The sequence below is a fragment of the Cupressus sempervirens genome, chromosome 5 (assembly GCF_028749045.1).
Source record: "Cupressus sempervirens isolate cs-2001-9-10 chromosome 5, ASM2874904v1, whole genome shotgun sequence".
Classification (NCBI taxonomy): Eukaryota; Viridiplantae; Streptophyta; class Pinopsida; order Cupressales; family Cupressaceae; genus Cupressus; species Cupressus sempervirens.
The window spans coordinates 264292886-264300981 of NC_143122.1; positions in this window are offsets into that span (position 1 = coordinate 264292886).

An 8096-nucleotide genomic window follows, 5' to 3' on the forward strand; every position below is an offset into this window, starting at 1 on the left:
TGTTTTAGATGTTGACCAGTTTAGGTTGTTACCAGAGACTCGGGGGTTATGCGATTGTGATGTTATGATGATTTGTTCTCAATCTTTCTTAACCCAACCATGGTGATGTGTTGATATGCTCTATGATGGATGTATTTACTGGTTGTTATTGCTTTCCAGTTTCCTTGTGTGAAGTTGAGGTGTATGATTATGAGATACCTGACTTAACCATTTTAGAGTCATCGATCAGTTATATATATGATTTTCCTTCCAGTCACTTAGAGAGGACTAAGATGTTTTGGATGGTTTGCTCATGTTGTAACATGTTTTGACCTGACCATTTTGGAGTCTTCGATTAGTATTGTGATTTATTATTGGGATACTTTCTAGTTGCTCGTTGGAGAACCGTTGGATATTGTGTCTTATCATTGATGCCTTTGGTTGCTGATAGATAACTGTTGTGATCATTATGACTATTATTTGATGCTTTCTAGTTGCTCGTGGAGAACTGATGTGATTATTGTGGCTTATCTTTTGATGCTTTCCAGTTGCTTGTATAGGGTTGAGGTGATTTTGTGATTTTTTATTTCATGAGCCTAGGGTAGGTTATCTATGTGTAATGTCGAGAAGTGGCTTGCAATGGGGGTCGAGGCCCTAAGAGGCTACCTAGAGAAACCCATTGTAAGTTGTTTTAATAAGTGAAAACATCTCACCTAAATACTGACTTAAATGAACCTAATAAGATAATTGTATGTTCCCTCCCATGCCTTGAGTGCTAGTACAAACTAGGATGGTGTAGAGAGAATGCTTGGTTGTGACCTTGCATTCTGTAGTATGCCTCATTAGTACGAGAGGATATTAGTGGCCGCAGGATCACAGGGACCCAAGATTCCTAGGGGATTTCTCGGGTAACTTCCAACATGACTTTTGCGATGACACTTTCCCGCTTGCATAGTAGGTTTCCTACGTGTCTTTGTGTGCCTCTGGGAATTAGATCTCGATCTATGTTAGAACCCTTGAGCTAGATTTCTTTGAGGATTTCTCAGACTTAGAGAGTACTTGTGTTTTTTGTTTTGATATCTTGTTTGGGACTTGAGACTATCTCCTCAGTGCAGTGGGAGTGGGCCATTTAAGTTCCATGTGGTCAAGTGGTAGTGCTTTTTCACTCTTACCATTGAGATCCGTCCATGGTCACTGTGGCTGGAGCTTTCTGGGTTGGCTTTTACCTTCATTCTGTTCATGGATTATTATGATGGATGCTTAGATTTTATGATGGATGTTTTATCATTATAGATGTATGGATGTATCATGTATGGTGAATGATTTTATTTTATTTATTGTTCATATCATGGATTCGAAGAGGATGATGTATTTCTACTTTTACATATGTATATTCTTTTAAGCCTTTCATACCCTGTGACATGTATAGTGGATGATTGAGCATTCCAAATTAATTTGCCAAAAGGCATTCAGAACAAATGTATATTATATGGACATTGGACTTTCTTATTATTCTTTCATGTGGATGTGGTAGTTGTTAGACTTAGGATTAGATTAAATTTAAATGTGATTCAACGTCATGGGATCTTTAAGGAATGTAACCTGTTATGTATGTTTGTTGATGATTACATGTTTTTGCTTCCACTACTATGTGTTTGATGTGTATGTTATACTTTCTTACTTTAAAAAAAAAAAAAAAAAAAAATTAGCAAACTTAGTAAAACTTTAGGTTAATTCTTTTGGATCCCTTGGCGGGGCGCTACACCTTTTGTCTTGTATCTACAACTACCCTTGTGGTTTCTTATATAGTAGAAAGCTCCACAAAAATACCAAGTGGTATTACATAAACCTTGTGCTACCTAACCCATTAACCCCACATTTACTATTGGACATTTAATTATTGTTCTCCAATATTAAATAATTAAATCAAATGTTAACACAATGTTACAATACAACTCGTCAAGTATATTCCATGGGAATCTCTACATGTTACACATCCATCAAGGTGCTCCTAGGTACAACATTACATACTAAAATAAATTAATATGATATAACAATATTATGCAATATGTGCAACACACATGATCTCAACAATCTCCCACTTGTTCTATGCATCGCATAGGATCAATATGTAGCCACATAAGGAAACAATCTCTCCTAGCACATCCACCATCATGAATCAAAGTATACCATGTGCTCCATCCTAATACCTGCAAAAAAATCAAGGTATTCAACATCTCAAATATGAGTCATGACACCTCCTATTATGCCACTATGACAATATATGCATAGAAGCTATCTAAAGAGAAAGCCACCCAACCTGTCACATAAGAATCATAAAATATTGTTCCAACTAAAATGTCAAGCACAAACACCTAATCCAAAAGGTAATCATATGTATTTGTAGTTGTCAAAATACATAGTTGAAATAACACCTATAGCAAGTGCCAACCCATCCAACTATCCATACCTCCAAAGGTATACCAAGTGAATCTCACATCATCAAGATATCATATATGTACCCTATAATCACAAGCCTTAAGAGAAATACCTACCACATATATACCAAGAAGCTCTTACTACAAAAGATAATGTCAAATCTATAACCAATTCACTCAAAACATCTCAAAGAATTGAATCCATATTGTATCAAGGACATCCACAACACATAAACCAAAAAACTACAAGAACAAATCTCATGACAAGTCTCCAAAACTCTCTCAAGTTCTCCACAACCAACAAAGGAAAGAGGTAAAGAATAACCATGCCATCTCTTGCATGACATACATGAGCACAAAATAGTGATCATAATCTCCAATCAATCTCAAATCTAATATAAGTGAAATTGAACATCCAAGAAGATAACCAAGACCAAAGAGAAACAATACAACTCATAACTTGTATCATGGCCTTCTACACACAACTCTAGATGTAAATTGTTCCAAGTAAGATCTCCTCCATAAAACCCCAACCAAGAAGCCACAACAACACCCAAACCATACGATATAACCAATCATGGATTCAAACCTGTCACAAGAAGATCAAATAACCATTCCTAAACCAAGGAATAACCATTCTTAAACCAAGGAATATGTCCAATATAAAACCATCTCGCAAACTCAACCAGCATAACAACAACACATGCGGGTGATCTCACAATAATGGGTTCCACTTTTTGACCAATTTTGACATTGAAATCAATATTTTTGCAACAAACGTCATGTTTAACTGACTATATCTTGAAAACTATAAATAATTTCAAGATGACATAAACTAATGATTTTGAGTACTCTATTCCTACTTTGTAACCATATTTTTTAATCTAAAAGAAAAATTATTTAGGTCAATTTTTTTCATCTCCTTCAAAAAAAGGTACATAATAAAATTCAATATTTTTAAAGAGTGACAGTCCATTTGACACACATAACTTTTTTTCTAGAAATGATAATGATGTAATTCTTTCGGTGTTAGATTCATAATATCAATATCCAGAGGATGCATTTGGTTTGATTCATTTTGGTTGAATATTATATAGTTTATAAAGTTTTGAAGTGACACGAATTGTAATTCAAACATACGTTCTGTTTGACACAGATAATTTGAAGTCAATTTTTCATAAACCTTTTTTTTTTTTTTGAATAGAAAGGTATCTCAATAAGCTAGTTCCTACATTTAAAAAAAAAAAAATTGGCCTAATTTACTAATTTTCTCGGGTGTCAAAGTCGGTTGATTTTTGAATTGGTAATGAACCTATAATGAGTTAAACTCATATTTGAAAGTCTTAATGAATATAATATGTATTACAATTATAGTAGTTGGAAAGCTTGCTCCGAGTAGCAGAAATTGAAATTTTTTATTTTACAGTAGGAGATCATTCAATCTCAATTTAAGGGGTCAAAAGAGCCAATTTCATTTTCTCTCCAGAAAACAACACCAAAATTTTTTAATTTGAGACGTTCACACAAACACCATGTTCTTGCGAACTTGTCTAATATGTTTGTGCGAACACATGTTCGCACGAACGTATGAGAAAATATTTTGGCAATCAAAAATTTAATTTAACGTGTTTGCGCGAACATGTATGATAATTTGTGTTCGCACGAACATAAAAAAGGGCAAATTTATCAAGATCTCAAATGGAAAAGCGGAATTTTCATCATGCGTTGCAAATATGTTCGTATGAACATATTAAGAAGGTATTTTCATGTGAAAATACCTTATTAAAAGTCAATATGTTCGTGCAAACATATAATTAATTTATGTTCACGTGAACATTGGTAGTACGTTCAGGCGAATATATGTAAAAATTTAAATGCGAATTTTTCATCATTTCACGATTTCCTTCGTCCCCCAAAAGTGGTACCTAGTATTGTGGGTTCACCCATGCACAAGGAGATAACCAATGCTAGACCATATCCTAAATAAAACCTCAACCAAGAAGCTGCAACAACACCCAAACCATACCATATAGCCAATCATGGATGCAAACCTCTCACAAGAAGATCAAACTCATAAACCATTCCTAAACCAAGGACTAACCATTCTTAATCCAAGGAATGTGCCCAATATAAACCATCTCACAAACTCGGCCAACATAACAACAACATATGCACAAAGAGATAACCAATGCTAAATCATCTTGCAAATGAATCCTCTAGAACTAACTCATGTACCATAGCTCAATATTCATGTCCATGAAAGACAAGTATAAACATAATGTTTGAGAGAAATAATGGGCTATACCTCTCAAGTAGTAAACCACCAAGTAGACCAAGAGTGGGGAATGAGAATGGTCATCAAGATACCCAAGTCTCCAACCAAGACTCATCTAAGAATAATTTCCTCTCAAGTTCATATCAAGGTATGTGCAGGATCATGGAGTACCAAACTATGGCCTTAAGTGGCAGTGAAAAATCAGCAAATCAGGGTTATGTCAACTTGACACATAATTTTAAAGTGGTTATGGACTTTATATCAAAAAGTTGTAAGAAAATAATCTATAGGAAATTGAATGTAGTTTCTAAACTACTAGGCCTTATCAGGAGAGAAAAATAATTGATTAGTCAAAAGTTTGGATTTTAATACAATACTACGATAATTTTAGGGCAAAAATTAAAAGTAGGTTTATGTCTGACCACCTTAATCAAAATAAAATGATAATATTCTTTTAATATAATTATAGATATAAAAATTAGACTCATGCCCGGATGTGACGCATATTTTTCAAATAAATAATTAAATATGAATTTTCTACCAAAATATTTTTGAAAAAAAAATCTCGTGTTTGACCACCTTAACTAATAGAAAATTTTACCAAATTTTATTTTATTTTTTCTAATATTAAGCAAAGCATAGAATGTGACGCAACTTTTAGATTTTAAAAATGTTATACCGTTTGAAAGTTATAGCTATTTTTCAATCAGTATGTCAATCAATGCTTTACAATAATCTTCATTGATAATCAACTAATAAATACTTATCGAACTTAGAATTTGACAGAGATAATATCAATGGAATCTCGAGAACGATATTAAAAAAACTTTTTTTCGTTTCATTCAATTTAGATCAAAATAACATTGTCAAATGGCTACCCGAAGTCTGAGTGTCACTAAAACCCTCCTCAAACATGTTTTTTGGGTTAATCGAGGAGGGTTGGTAAATACCAGGCCTAATCAGATATCCAATTTGAGATTGGATATCCGATTAGGCTCGGTGTCTTCCCATGCCTATTTGGTGGAAAATTTCAAAAGGCAAGTTTTTTTAAATTGTAAATATGGAGGGTAACAAATTTAAACGAAAATGAACATAAAACAATAACTTTAGACAATTTTAGAAGAAATTATATATTTTGTGACTGTGTGAACATTAATATTATAATTATTATTACATTATACTAATATATATGATTATTATTATTAAATATAATATAGTTTTAAATATAATATACTGATATATATAATATATATTATTATTATTAAATATATTTAATAGTATTATATGACAAAATTATTCTATATAATAATATATATTGTCATTATTATTATTAAATCTATAATCTAGTAACATATATGATTATTATTGTTATATAATCTAATAATATATTATTATTATATTAAAATATACAATATAATATAATTATTAAATATAATATTGACATGTAATGGGTTGAAAGGGGTCATAGGTCACCCTATGACCCCCTTTGACCCATAAGAACGATTTTAACATGTCCCTAGCAGTCCTAGGACCCCAAGGGACATATGTCATCATGTAATACGTCGAAGGGGGTCATAAGTCAACCTATGACCTCCTTTGACCAATATGAAGCATTCTAATATGTCTCTAGGGGTCCTAGGATCCCTAGGGACATATGTCATCATGTAATGGGTCGAAGGGGGTCATAGGTCAACCTATGATCTCCTTTGACCCATACGAACGATTCTAATATGTCTCCAGGGGTCCTAAGATGCCTAGCAACATATATCAACATTTAATAGGTCGAAGGAGGTCATAGGTCACCCTATGACCCCCTTTGACTCATAAGAATGATTTTAATATATCCCTAGCAGTCCTAGGAACCCTAGGGACATATCTCGTCATGTAATGGGTCGAAAGGGGTCATAGGTCAACCAATGACCCCCTTTGACACACAAGAATGATTCTAATATGTACCTAGGGGTCCTAGGACCCCTAGGGACATATGCTATCACTTAATGGATCGAAGGGCGTCATAGGTCAACCTATGACCCCTTTTGACCCACAAGAATGATTCATGGGTCGAAGGGGGTCATAGGCCAACCTATGAGCCCCTTTGACCCACAAGAACGATTTTAAAATGTCTCTAGGACCCCAAGGAACATATGCCATCATGCAATGGCTAGAAGGGGATCATAGGTCAACCTATGACCACCTTTGACCCACAAGAATGATTATAATATGTCCCTAAGGGTCCTACAACCCCTAAGGACATATGTCATTATGTAATGGGTCGAAGGGGGTCATAGGTAAACAAAGCATTCTAATATGTCCCTAAGGTTCCTAGGATTCCTAAGGACATATGTCATCATGTAATGGGTCGAAGAGGGTCATAGGTCAACTTATGAACCCCTTTGACCCATAAGAATGATTCTAATATGTCCCTAGGGGTCCTAGGACCCCTAGGGACATATGTCATCATCTAATGGGTCGAAGGGGGTTATAGGTCACCCTCTGACCCCTTCGACCCATAAGAACAATTCTAATATGTCCCTAGGGGTCCTAGGACCCCTAGAGACATATGTCATCATTTAATGGGTTGAAGGGGGTCATAGGTAGGTATACCTATGACCACCTTTGACCCACAAGAATTATTCTAATATGTTTGTAGGGGTCTTAGAAACCCTAGGGACATATGTCATCATGTAATGGGTCGAAGGGGGTCATAGGTCAACCTATGACCCACAAGAATGGTTCTAATATGTCCCTAAAGGTCTTAGGACCACTAGGGACATATGTCGTTATGTAATGAGTCGAAGACCTATGACCCACTATGACCCACAAGAATAATTTTAACATATACCTAGGGGTCCTAAGACCCCTAGGGACATATGTCGTCATGTAATGGGTCAAATGACCTATGACCCTCTTTGACTCCCTTTGACCCAAAATAATGATTCTAATATGTCCCTAGGGGTCCTAGGACCCCTAGGGACATATGTCATCATGTAATGGGTCGAAGGGGGTTATAAGTCAACCTATGATATCATTTCACTCATAAGAACGATTCTAATATGTCCCTAGGGACATATGTCATCATGTAATGGGTCGAAGGGGGTCATAGGTCAACCTATGACCCCCTTTGACCCATAAGAACAATTCTAATATGTCCCTAGGGGTCCTAGGACCCCTAGGGACATATCAGAATCATTCTGTTGGGTCAAAGGGGGTCATAGGTCAACCTATTACCCCCTTTGACCCACAAGAATGATTCGGATATGTCCCTAGGGGTCCTAGGACCCCTACGGACATATGTCGTCATTTAATGGGTTGAAAGGGGTCATATGTCAACCTGTGACACTGTTGGACTCAGAAAAAAATTTCTAATATGTCCTTAGGTGTCCTAGGACCCTTAGGGACATATG